This window comes from Boleophthalmus pectinirostris, unplaced genomic scaffold, assembly GCF_026225935.1.
Source record: "Boleophthalmus pectinirostris isolate CB_2022bp ecotype Guang Dong unplaced genomic scaffold, ASM2622593v1 HiC_scaffold_15, whole genome shotgun sequence".
In the NCBI taxonomy this organism is placed as follows: Eukaryota; Metazoa; Chordata; class Actinopteri; order Gobiiformes; family Gobiidae; genus Boleophthalmus; species Boleophthalmus pectinirostris.
This window is the reverse complement of record NW_026571070.1, coordinates 7,925,941-7,939,639: the sequence shown is the minus strand read 5'-3', so window position 1 is coordinate 7,939,639 and position 13,699 is coordinate 7,925,941.

Here is a 13,699-nt window from a genome sequence, read left to right as displayed (position 1 = left end):
TAGTAGTTATTGTAATAGTAGTAATAGTAGTAGCACTGTAGTAGTAGTAGTAGTAGTAGTGATCATTGTAATAGCAAAAGTAGTGATAACAGTAGTAGTAGTAGTAGTAGTAGTAGTAGTAGTAGTAGTAGTGGTAGTAGTAGTAGCAGTGGTTGTTGTAATAGAAGTAGTAGTAGTAGTAGCGTTGTACTGTAGTAGTAGTAGTAGTTATTGTAATAGTAGTAATAGTAGTAGCACTGTAGTAGTAGTAGTAGTAGTGATCATTGTAATAGCAAAAGTAGTGATAACAGTAGTAGTAGTAGTAGTAGTAGTAGTAGTAGTAGTAGTATTGCTAGTCCATGTTTTGATTGACAGGTTTCGCCCGTCGTTATGTAGAGCTTCAGCGCGACCGGACGCGGCGATGTGATAATCCTCCTGAATCTCCTACAGAGCCGACGGAGTCCGGCTAACAAGACTCGGGTCTGCACGTCCTCGATTACACCGGCCCGCACCAGCTTTCACACGCGCTCACATCCCGCGCTCCTCTTTAAACCGTTAAGTCCGCCGCGCTCGGACAGATCCGCCGAGTGGAAGGGCGTACGGATGAAACGTCTCCCTGTGAAATGGTCCGGTCTTTGCGAGTGATCGAGAGTTTGTAGCGAACACGGTCAAGACTTCACGAATCAGGTGCAGGAGATTTCAAGAAACTGCTCATGCGTTTCTACACAAGGTTGAATTGGGCATAAAAGGTCTGAAATATACAGAGCTACATTTAGTCCAGTTATGTCCAAAAAGGCGGCTTATGGATACATTTTATTGCTGCTTCAATTACTGTTTTTCATAGTTTAAAACTTGAGCAATACTAATTATTCAGAGAGACACGATCACTCAGTCAGTGATAAAATATCCTCTTTAATCCGTGTGTCATTCGTTCATTTGTTTTTCAATATAAAAGCAAAAATAAGAAAATGAAAACAAAACAACTATTTTCTTCATTATTTGTCTCCAAAACCAAAATGAAAAAACAGATAACGATTCATTTTTTCAGTTTTCCATTTTGTTTTTAGATGAATAATGGAAAATAACGATAACGGCCGTTTACGTGACTTAAACCGTGATGCCGGACTGAACCAGGACTGAACCAGGTCCAGGACCAGACCAGGACTGAGACCAGGACTGAGACTGGGACCAGACCGGGGCCAGACCGGGACTGACGCCAGGACTAGGTCGGGACTGAGACTGGCACCAGACCAGGACTGAGACCTGGACTGACTCCGGGACTGACACCAGGACCAGACCGGGACCAGACCAGGACTGAGACCTGGACTGACACCGGGACCAGACCAGGACCAAACTGGGACTGAGACCAGGACTGAGACTGGGACCAGACCAGGACTGAAAACGGTTTAGTCTTGGTTTAGCCCAGGTGCAGTCCTGATTTAATCCCGGTTCAGTCCTTGGTCCGTATGTGGCGCAAAAATCCGGCATCGCAGTTTAAGTCACAGAAACGAGAAACGGCCAATATCCATTTTTTCCATTTTTCATTTAAACACAAATTCGAAAACTGAAAAAAACAAATCGTTATCTGTTTTTTCATTTTGGTTTTGGAGACAAATAATGAAGAAAATAGCTGTTTTTTTGTTTTCTTATTTTTGGTTTTAGATTGAAAAACTAATGAACGAATGATACACGGATTCTTCGTCTACATCCATCTCGATCGCTTTGTTTTACTCACTGATTGGCCGGTGCGTGGTCTACAACTTCCGGGGTTCCTGCAAACCATCTAGTGTATTCTGATTCCTGACCCAGTCGCTGGAGAGAAATTAAATTGAGCGGAGGCACTAGGTGGTGTCAGTCTGGCTCGTGCAATTCACCTTTAACTGTGAAAGCGCGACTATTTTGCCAATTCAGCTTGTCTGCAGTTCACTTTAACTTTACCTCAAAATCATTGTAATAAAACCGTCTGCAGTAGAAGGATCTGCATTTTTTTTTTTTTTTTTTCCTCCCATCGGAAAACATCTCTCTTGCTCTGTTGTAAGACTTGTTGACATTGTGACTTCGGGACCTGGATTTCTGACCACTAATGGGGAACTGCCAGTGTGAATATAAAAGGTTATTCTGGCTACAGTGTCCTTAATCCCCAATCACGACGGACCAATTACCTGAACCTGGGATTATGTAGAGATTTCTAATGACCAGTTTTAGTTTTAGCCTTGTGCAAACTAACACTCCCTGTAGCTCTAGACCAGGGCTTTTCAAACTGGGTGAATGTGAGCCTCTCCTTGGTTTAGACCTGGTTTTAGTCTTAATTTAAATTTTAGCCCTGATTTTAGTTTTGGTTTGGATCTAGTTTAGACCTAGATTTAGTCCTGGTTTTAGCCCTGGTTTAGTCCTGGTTTTAGTTTTAGTTTAGACCAGGATTTAGTCCTGTTTAAGTCCTGGTTTAATGCTGGTTTAGCCCTGGTCTAGTCCTGGTTTTAGTTCTGGTTTAGTCTTGGTTTTAGTTCTGGTTTTAGTTATGATTTAGTCCTGGTTTAGTGCTGGTTTACACCTACTTTAGTCCTGGTTTTGTCCTGGTTTAGTGCTGGTTTTAGTTCTGGTTTACTCCTGGTTTTAGACCTGGTTTACTCCTGGTTTTAGTTCTGGTTTACTCCTGGTTTAGACCTGGTTTACTCCTGGTTTAGACCTGGTTTACTCCTGGTTTTAGTTCTGGTTTACTCCTGGTTTAGACCTGGTTTACTCCTGGTTTTTAGATCTGGTTTACTCCTGTTTTTTGTTCTGGTTTACTCCTGGTTTTAGTTCTGGTTTTACTCCTGGTTTACTCCTGGTTTTAGTTCTGGTTTTCTCCTGGTTTAAGTTCTGGTTTAGAGGTGCAGCCCTTGCAGCGTACGCGAGAAGACACGGCGTACGGGAGGAGGCACGGTCCAGACAGTGTGTACGAGGCAAAAAAGGCAACGGTTCAAACTATGAGTAGTTTGTCAGAATGATGACATCATTTTACAACCAATACACGCACGCACAATTACCAATATCAACACTTCTGCAGATGTGTACAGATGTGGAACGTTATTTTTTATTTCACGTGTGTCGCGCCTCCCCCAGAGGAGACTAGAGATTATGAATATGTCATTGCTCTGCCTGGAATGTTCCACAGTATGACATTGAACAGCTCTACCTTACATTTATTCAATTACAGGAGGTTTTATATCTCAAAAATACCAAGAAAAACAGACATTTTGACTGTGAGCGGGGTCACCTCTCCACAGATCTGACCTGTAACTTCATCTGGTTTGGCTTTTGTGAAGATAAAAAGGTTTTAATGCCATACTGTGAAACATTCCAGACAAAGCAATAACACCTCCATCGGGGAAAAGCATTTGACAAACCCTCCGCCAGAAAAGTTACACAATGCAAAAAGGGACAGTCTGGAATTTTGGACACAGGACCTCATTTCCTAGTGAGCCAGAGTGTTGGAGACGTGTGGAGACACTTTTTTTTAAATATTCCATCCAGTCCTTGTATTTGCAGAGGTCTTACCCACTCCACAAAACACCCAAAGCAAAACAATTATTACACCAGACTGTTCATGTAAATGTCTGTGTCGATAGAACAATGTTTGAAATAAAACTAACCTTGCATCGCATGAATCGTCGCATGTTGAGGGACTATTTTCCCATATATCAGTCCGCCGCTGCCGAGCTTTCTATCAAGAAGTACAACTCACTGCTGCTGCTCAGACATAAATCCTTCAAATGTAAGGTTGGTTTTACTTCTAAAATTATTCTTTCAACACAGACAGTCTGGTGTAATAATAGATTTTCTTCGGGTGTTTTGCGGAGTGGGTAAGACTGTTTTTAGCGGCAGGATAACTATGGCCATTGACATGCACTAGCCTAGCACCAGCGACCTCTGCAAACACAAGGACGGGATGGAATGTTTTAAAAAGTGTCTCCACACGTCTCCAACACTCTGGCTCACGAGGAAATGAAGCCCCATGTCCAAAATTCCAGACTGTCCCTTTAACTTGACCAGATTTGCGTTTCTGCATTTTACAGAAGTGAAAACGCTGGATCGCAATCACAACGGACCAATTACCTCTACCTGGGGTTATGTAGTGATTTCTAATGACTAGCTGGAGTTTTAAGCCCGGTACAAACCAAAAGTCCCTATAGCTCTCGACTTAGAATTAACCAACTGTTGATCGCTTCGTTGTTCTTGATTCCCTTAAACCGCCGACACCTAATTTGTACCTTTCCGGGGGCTTTACAAATGGAGCTACTTGGAGATTTACATTGCCTTACGTTAGCGCGCTGTAGTCCCCCAGAACACGACAGCGCTGGTGGTGACGCATTAATCAAACGGGGTTCTACGTAATCGTGGTCCCCGTGCTAATAGAGCGAACATCAACAAGGCCACACAGGTACAAGTGAAATCAGACCACCAGCAGAGAAACGAGAGGAGAGAGAGTAGAAAAGGACGTCATGGGGAAGAGGTATGTAGTCCTAGTTTGATCCCGGTTGTGTCCTGGCCTGGTCCTGGTTTGATCCTGATGTTGTCCTGGTTTGGTCCTGGTCTAGACCTGGTTTAGTCCTGATCTAGTCCTGGTGTAGTCCTAATTTGGTCCTGGTCTAGTCCTGGTCTGGTCCTGGTCTAGTACAAGTAGCGTCCGGGTCTAATCCTGGTTTTGTCCTGGTCTGGTCCTGGTCTTGTCCCGGTCTAGTCCTAGTCTGGTCCTGGTCTAGTCCTGGTTTGATCCTACTGTTGTCCTGGTTTGGTCCTGGTCTACTCCTGGTCTTCTCCTGGTCTAGTCCTGATCTAGTCCTGGTGTAGTCCTAATTTGGTCCTGGTCTAGTTCTGGTCTACTCCTGGTGTAGTCCTGGTCCGGGCAAGGTTTAGTCCTGGTTTGCTCGTGGTTTGGTCCTGGTCTAGTCCTAGTTTGATCCTGGTGTTTTCCTGGTCTGGTACTGGTCTAGTCCTGGTTTGGTCCTGGTCTGATCCTGATGTTGTCTTGGTCTGGTCCTGATCTAGCCCTGGGTTGATCCTGGTCTAGTTCTGGTCTACACCTGGTGTAGTCCTGATCTAGTAATGGTATAGTCCTGGTTTGGTCCGAGTCTGGTCCTGGTGTAGCCCTGGTTTGGTCCTGATCTAGTCTTGGTCCAATCCAGGTATAGTTCTGGGTTTAGTACCACTTCAGTCCCATTTTTGGATGTGGATTTGTCTATGAAAAGATGATACACCAGGACCAGACCAGGCTCAAACCAGGACCAGACCAGGACTACACCAGGACTAGACCAGGACTACACCAGGACTACACCAGGATCAAACCAGGACCAGACCAGTATCAAACCAGGACTAGACCAGGACTACACCAGGACCAAACCGGGACTACACCAGGACGAGACCAGGATCAAACCAGGACTAGACAAGGACCAGACCAAGACCAGACCAGGACCAAACCGGGACTACACCAGGACTACACCAGGATCAAACCGGGACCAGACCAGGATCAAACCAGAACTACACCAGGACTACACCAGGACCAAACCGGGACTACACCAGGATCAAACCAGGCTCAAACCAGGACGAGACCAGGATCAAACCAGGACTAGACCAGGACCAAACCGGGACTACACCAGGACGAGACCAGGATCAAACCAATATCAAACCAGGACTAGACCAGGACCAGACCAAGACCAGACCAGGACCAAACCAGGACTAGACCAGGACTACACCAGGGTGATATTAACTATTTACCGAGCACAATCTTCTTCTCCTGCAGAATTGAGGAAACAGAAGAGAAATTTAAAGCATCTGTTGTTAAATGTAAATCTACACTAAAGCAGCACAAACCTGTTAGACAGAGATCTAAGAGATCTGGGACAAACTGAACTTCACTTATATAAATGTCAATCTTCTTGAAGCATTTTTTCATTTTTTTAGTCTTGTTTTTTTTCCCCATGTCTTGTCCTTGGTCCTGGTCTGGTCCCAGTGTTGTTCTAGTTTGATCCTGATGTAGTCCTGGTTTAGTCTTGGTGTTGTCCTAGTCTGGTCCTGGTGTAGCCCTGGTTTGGTCCTGGTCTAGTGTTGGTCCAGTCCAGGTATAGTTCCGGGTTTAGTACCACTTCAGTCCCAGTTTGGATGTGGATGCGTCTATGAAAAGATGATTTCATTTGTAAATGTTGCAACATAAAGATCCACAGGTCTACACCAGGACCAAACCAGGATCAAACCAGGACTAGACCAGGACCAGACGAGGACTACACCAAGACTAAACCAGGACTACATCAGGATCAAACTAGAACAACACTGGGACCAGACCAGGATCAAACCAGGACTAGACCAGTATCAAACTAGGACTACACCAGGACGAGACCAGGATCAAACCAGGACTAGACCAGGACCAGACCAAGACCAGACCAGGACCAAACTAGGACTAAACCAGGACTACACCAGGACCAAACCAGGACTAAACCAGTACTAGACCAGTACTAGACAGGTACTAGACCAGGACTAAACCAGGACTACACCAGGACTACACCAGGACCAAACCAGGTACTAGACCAGTACTAGACAGGTACTAGACCAGGACCAGACCAGGACTAGACCAGGACTACACCAGGACCAGGACTAAACCAGTACTAGACCAGTACTAGACAGGTACTAGACCAGGACCAGACCAGGACTAGACCAGGACTACAAACCAGGACCAAACCAGTACTAGACCAGTACTAGACAGGACCAGACCAGACTAGACCAGGACTAGACCAGACTAGACCAGGACTACACCAGGACTAAACCAGTACTAGACCAGTACTAGACCAGGACCAGACCAGGACTAGACCAGGACTACACCAGGACCAAACCAGGACTAAACCAGTACTAGACCAGTACTAGACAGGTACTAGACCAGGACCAGACCAGGACTAGACCAGGACTACACCAGGACCAAACCAGTACTAGACCAGTACTAGACCAGGACCAGACCAGGACTAGACCAGGACTAGACCAGGACTAGACCAGGACTACACCAGGACCAAACCAGTACTAGACCAGTACTAGACCAGGACCAGACCAGACCAGGACTAGACCAGGACTACACCAGGGTGATATTAACTATTTACCGAGCACAATCTTCTTCTCCTGCAGAATTGAGGAAACAGAAGAGAAATTTAAAGCATCTGTTGTTAAATGTAAATCTACACTAAAGCAGCACAAACCTGTTAGACAGAGATCTAAGAGATCTGGGACAAACTGAACTTCACTTATATAAATGTCAATCTTCTTGAAGCATTTTTTTCATTTTTTTAGTCTTGTTTTTTTCCCCATGTCTTGTTTTTGTGACCTCCTTCCTGCTCCTGACTGTATAAATGTGTCTGGAGCGTCTTGACTCCACAGTGACTCCTGAGCTGTAGAAGTCTGGACTCTCTCTGATCACAAGTGTCTTCATCAAACCTTTGTATATTTACAGATTTGTTGTTCTTTCAGATGGCTGCACGTGGACTTCACATTCTGCTGGGCTGTTTGGCCACTGCTGCACTACTCACTCCTCCAGCTGTGAGTCTATCTGGACCCTGATCCCTGTTGTCCTGGTCCTGGTGTAGTCCTGGTCTGGTCCTGGTCTGGTCCTAGTTTAGTCCTGGTCTAGTCTTGGTCTGGTCCTGGTCTAGTCCTGGTCTAGTCCTTTTGTAGTCCTGGTCTAGTCCTGGTCTGGTCCTGGTCTGGTCCTAGTTTGGTCCTGGTCTAGTCCTGGTGTAGTCCTGGTGTAGTCCTGGTCTGGTCCTGGTCTGGTCCTGGTCTAGTCCTAGTTTAGTCCTGGTTTACTCCTGGTCTGGTTCTGGTCTAGTCTTGGTCCAGTCCAGGTATAGTTCTGGGTTTAGTACCACTTTAGTCCCAGTTTTGAGGGTTCAGTCTATGAAAAGATGATTTCATTTGTAAAAACTTTGACTCATGTGACTTTTCTAATCACAGGTGGCAGAAGGCGACCAAGGTAAGTGACACTTTTGTTTTTATGATTCAGAAAATAAATTCTTTGTTTGATTCTATTGGTTCTGCTGACGGCTGGACAAAGTTTGACTCCCGCTGCTTCAAGTTCTTTGATGAGCAAAAGACCTGGACCGAGGCCGAGGTAATAAAAGACACATGAACAGTCGTATCGAAAAACAATAATAATAGAGATCAAGATTTAAAGTTCAATATTACACAAACTGGACTCTTGTAGCTCTAAACCATGTTATAATGCTGTTACCTCATCAAAAACAGACCCAGAGTTGTGTTTTGTTAATTCTTTATTATTAGTCTGTCTACATCTCCAAATCTCAATACGCTCTGTTCCACCTCGTGATGTCATGAAGCGGTAGTTTTCAAGTTAGCTCCTCCTTTTACCTTTTGTTGAGTAGAGATCGTCAATTCTGGGGCTGAAATTATCCAAAAGATTCTAGAGAAGGTGCATGGAGTTTAAAAACACATTGGAGCACTTTCTGTATTACCACTTAATGACATCATAAAGTGGATCAGAGTTTTCAGTTTGAATAAGAAAGGTATGTTATTGATGAGGAAACAACCATGTCACATCAGAAAATAGCTTAGTATAATATCCCTTTAATAATAATAATAATAACTGTCTTGATTTCACAGAAAAGCTGCCACTCTCTGAATGGAAACTTGGCCTCCATCCACAGCGAGGACGAAAACACTTTTGTTGTGGAGGTGATCGAAAAGGTCAAAGGGCACCTCGCTAGCACCTGGCTGGGTGGGAACGATGCCGTGCTGGTAAAAGAAACCAGTGTTGTCACGATACTAAAACTTCAAATTTAAAATTTTTTATTTGGGACTAACACCATGATGATAAAAAAACAAACAAACAAACAAACAGACAAACAAAAAAACTGTAAAATATGGAAGCCATACGGAAGCACTGAGTGGCAAAAAAAAAAAAAAAAAACTGAAAGAAAAAAAAGAGGCTCATCATTTGGGATCCATTTTTTTTTAGAGTTTTTATCGTTATTAAATTATTATTTTACGGCCCCCGGACCAAAATGAGTTTGACACCCCTGCTCTATTTGATCATGTATACACGAGTATGAGTATCCGTATCCCAGTTTCTCAGCATGCATGTAAACACAGTATCCCGAATACTGACAGAACCGGGATATGGCTAATAACTGGGATACTGATGTGCATGTAAACACACTCACTGAGTGGTACAGTGAACTCCAAGGAGGTGCCAGAGTCCAAAAGTGGAACTGTGAGGCCACAACTCCAGTGTTTGCGCTGTCAGACGCAGCCTCGTCTCTACGCACAGCAACCTATATTAGTTTTGTCGATTAAAAATGAACGAAATCAACAAAATTCTTAATGATCAATTATCGATTAGTTATCTAATCATGCCCTTCCGAAATTTGAACCAAAATAGTGAACTGGTGAGTGTTTGTGTATCTCAGCTTGATAAAATAAACTCTTTTTGAATCATGAAATCTGTGTGTAGCCAGTGAGTGTAGGTTACATATGTCTCCTAAATGTCAGCGCTGACACCTAACCCTTTACATGTATCCTATATCAGACATGAGTTGCCATGCCAACAGTGGAGATGAACGATTCAGGGGCATTTAAAGGCTACGTCACTGATCCGGGTCTCTCATAATGTCCCCTCTCTCTGTAGTGATATGACAGTGTGGATCATGTTAATATGTTTCCCCCGTGTAGTTCGTAATGTGATCTCATTCGTTGCGAGATAGAGTCGCTGTGACACGGGGGCTATCTCTTCGTGCACCAATCTCCAGAATCAGCGTTGGCTAATGATCGTCGGCTGTCATCGGTGATCTTCTGCGGCTCTGCGTGTGACAGATTTGATCCCCTTCACAGGTGCAATTGAGTATTTAAAGGTCGAATTGTATTTGGTGAGGATCAGAGATGGAGCCGGTCTGTGCTAAATGTCAAAGATGAGCCATCACATTTTATAATCAGCTGTGGAGGATCACGATGGTACAAGCCGTATGTCACTGGAATGGTTTGGATTGCGTGCTCGATAAAACTTGCGCTAAAATGAATTGTAATCAAAATATAATCATGTATGAATAAATGTTCAAAGTTGAAATTCCGCTTTAGGCTGTTGCTGTTGTACGTTTTACAGTCGGGCAAACTCTCAGGAGCAGGCCCATCTCCAGACCTTGCACTGCCTTTGCTGTGGAATTTTTAACGTTTGTAGTGGCATCACACTGGGGATGTTCTGCATGTATAGCTATGGTGGAATGTTTAGCAGTTTCCATGGAGATGCATTAGCAAACACAGCCAAAAATGTTTTAAGATTGTCTGAAAACTCAAGAGAAAACAACACATTTTCAGGACCTTGTGATCAGTACGAGTGGTGGAAAAAAAGTCAATATGACAACCTGAACTGCCCAGCACCAGCACCAACACCAAGACCAGCACCAGGACCAGCACCAATTTTAATGAAATGAGTCATCTGTGTGGACTGAGGGACAGGTGGACAGTGTTTTTAGTGAAATGAGTAGAGGGACAAGTGGAAGGTGTGGTGTAATCACTGTGGACAGTGGTGGTGTAGTCTCTGTGGACAGTGACCAGTGTGGTGTAGTCAGGATGAACAGTGGACACTGGTGTAGTCTCTGTGGACACTGGTGTAGTCTCTGTGGACAGTGTGGTGTAGTCTCTGTGGACACTGTGGTGGTCTCTGTGAACACTGTGGTGTAGTCTCTGTGACACTGTGGTGTAGTCTCTGTGGACACTGGTGTAGTCTCTGTGAACACTGTGGTGTAGTCTCTGTGAACACTGTGGTGTAGTCTCTGTGAACACTGTGGTGTAGTCTCTGTGGACACTGTGGTGTAGTCTCTGTGAACACTGTGGTGTAGTCTCTGTGGACACTGGTGTAGTCTCTGTGAACACTGTGGTGTAGTCTCTGTGAACACTGTGGTGTAGTCTCTGTGGACTGTGGTGTAGTCTCTGTGTGTGGTGTAGTCTCTGTGTGACTGTGGGTAGTCTCTGTGGACACTGGTGGTAGTCTCTGTGAACACTGTGGTGTAGTCTCTGTGGACACTGTGGTGTAGTCTCTGTGTGGACACTGGTGTAGTGTGTGGTGTAGTCTCTGTGGACACTGTGGTGTAGTCTCTGTGGACTGTGGTGTAGTCTCTGTGAACACTGTGGTGTAGTCTCTGTGGACACTGTGGTGTAGTCTCTGTGGACACTGGTGTAGTCTCTGTGGACAGTGTGTGTCAGTGACAGTGGTGTAGTGTGTGTAGTCTGTGGACACTAGTGTGACACTGTGGACACTGATAGTCTCTGTGACACTCTGTGGACGGTGTAGTCTCTGTGGACACTGGTGTAGTCTCTGTGGACACTGTGGTAGTCTCAGTGTACTGTGGTGTAGTCTCTGTGGAACTCTGTGACTGTGTAGTCTCTGTGACACTGTGGTGTAGTCTCTGTGGACACTGGTGTAGTCTCTGTGAACACTGTGGTGTAGTCTCTGTGGACACTGGTGTAGTCTCTGTGAACACTGTAGTCTCTGTGTGTGGACACTGTGTGTGTGTGTGTCTCTGGTGTAGTCTCTGTGACACTGGTGTAGTCTCTGTGGACACTGTGGTGTAGTCTCTGTGTACTGTGTCTCTGTGAACACTGTGGTGTAGTCTCTGTGGACACTGGTGTAGTCTCTGTGGACACTGGTGTAGTCCTGTGGGTGTAGTCTCTGTGGACAGTGTGGTGTAGTCTCTGTGGACAGTGTGGTGTAGTCTCTGTGGACACTGTGGTGTAGTCTCTGTGGACAGTGGAACAGTGTGGTGTAGTCTCTGTGGACACTGGTGTAGTCTCTGTGGACACTGGTGTAGTCTCTGTGGACACTGGTGTAGTCTCTGTGGACACTGGTGTAATCTCTGTGGACACTGGTGTAGTCTCTGTGGACAGTGGACACTGGTGTAGTCTCTGTGGACAGTGTGGTGTAGTCTCTGTGGACAGTGGACAGTGTGGTGTAGTCTCTGTGGACACTGGTGTAGTCTCTGTGGACACCGGTGTAGTCTCTGTGGACACCGGTGTAGTCTCTGTGGACACCGGTGTAGTCTCTGTGGACAGTGGACAGTGTGGTGTAGTCTCTGTGGACAGTGGACACCGGTGTAGTCTCTGTGGACACGGTGTAGTCTCTGTGGACCCGGTGTAGTCTCTGTGGACACCGGTGTAGTCTCTGGGGACACGGTGTAGTGGACACCGGTGTAGTCTCTGTGGACACCGGTGTAGTCAGTGGACCGGTGTAGTCTCTGTGGACACCGGTGTAGTCTCTGTGGACACCGGTGTAGTCTCTGTGGACACCGGTGTAGTCTCTGTGGACAGTGGACAGTGTGGTGTAGTCTCTGTGGACACTGGTGTAGTCTCTGTGGACAGTGGACACTGGTGTAGTCTCTGTGGACACCGGTGTAGTCTCTGTGGACACCGGTGTAGTCTCTGTGGACACCGGTGTAGTCTCTGTGGAACGGGTGTACGGTGTAGTCTCTGTGGACAGTGGACACTGGTGTAGTCTCTGTGGACACCGGTGTAGTCTCTGTGGACACTGGTGTAGTCTCTGTGGACAGTCTCTGTGGACACTGGTGTAGTCTCTGTGGACACTGGTGTAGTCTCTGTGGACAGTGGACACTGGTGTAGTCTCTGTGGACACCGGTGTAGTCTCTGTGGACACGGGTAGTCTGTGGACACCGGTGTAGTCTCTGTGGACAGTGGACACTGGTGTAGTCTCTGTGGACACTGGTGTAGTCTCTGTGGACACTGATGTAGTCTCTGTGGACACTGGTGTAGTCTCTGTGGACAGTGGACAGTGAAATGAACTGGAGAATATATTTCAGACACTTTCATCACAGTTTTAGAATCTAATGCGCTGAATGAACATAGATCACATCCCGAGCCCTTCGTGTCCTCGTCCTCACCGTCCATTTGAACAAAGTGCAGAATCAGCCCACATGCATAATTCATACAAACACCATTGAAAAGAACATCGCGGGTCTTTGAGGAGTGTTTTGTCCTTGTGTAACAGGTTGGCTGGTGCACACAGTCCCTGAGTGAATAAACTGCATCATTCATAAACATCTTGTGTTCTTAAATGTCGGTGTGTCTTTGAAAGCATCGTGTCTGCTGTAATGAAGAGGCTGGAGACAGAGTTTAAATGAGAACACATGGTTAGGAAAATGCATTACTATTATTCTTGTACACAAACATTTACATAATTATGCCTTATCTGACACCTGTCTCTTGCTCTTTTTTTGCTACTTATTTAGAATGTATTATTACCCTTTACATTTTTTACTCTTTGTTATAATAATATATTGTGACGTGTGAGCTACTGTGTCCAAATAATTTCCCTTGTGGATCAATAAAGTTTGTTTAAATGCCGCCACACACTACAGGAGAATTTGCCCGATTTTGGCTGTGATTTCTTCCCACTGAGCTCGGGGAGGTGTGACATGATGTTTTGTCTTCGTGTGCGATTATGAAACCGCTGCGCTCCTCGTGTGTGGTGTCAGTGTGACTCTGAGCTGCTCTGTCAGATCATAACCACTAAACATCAGCAACGCTACGGTAACAGCCGATAAAACGGAGCGTCAGAGGCAGAGGAGTGACGGACACAGAGGCGCGAGATACAAACTCGGGATTATTTAAACTGCAGCATTTCATCCACATTATACTTATATAGAATTTGTCCACAAAACGTCGCTATTAATCCAGTTTGAGT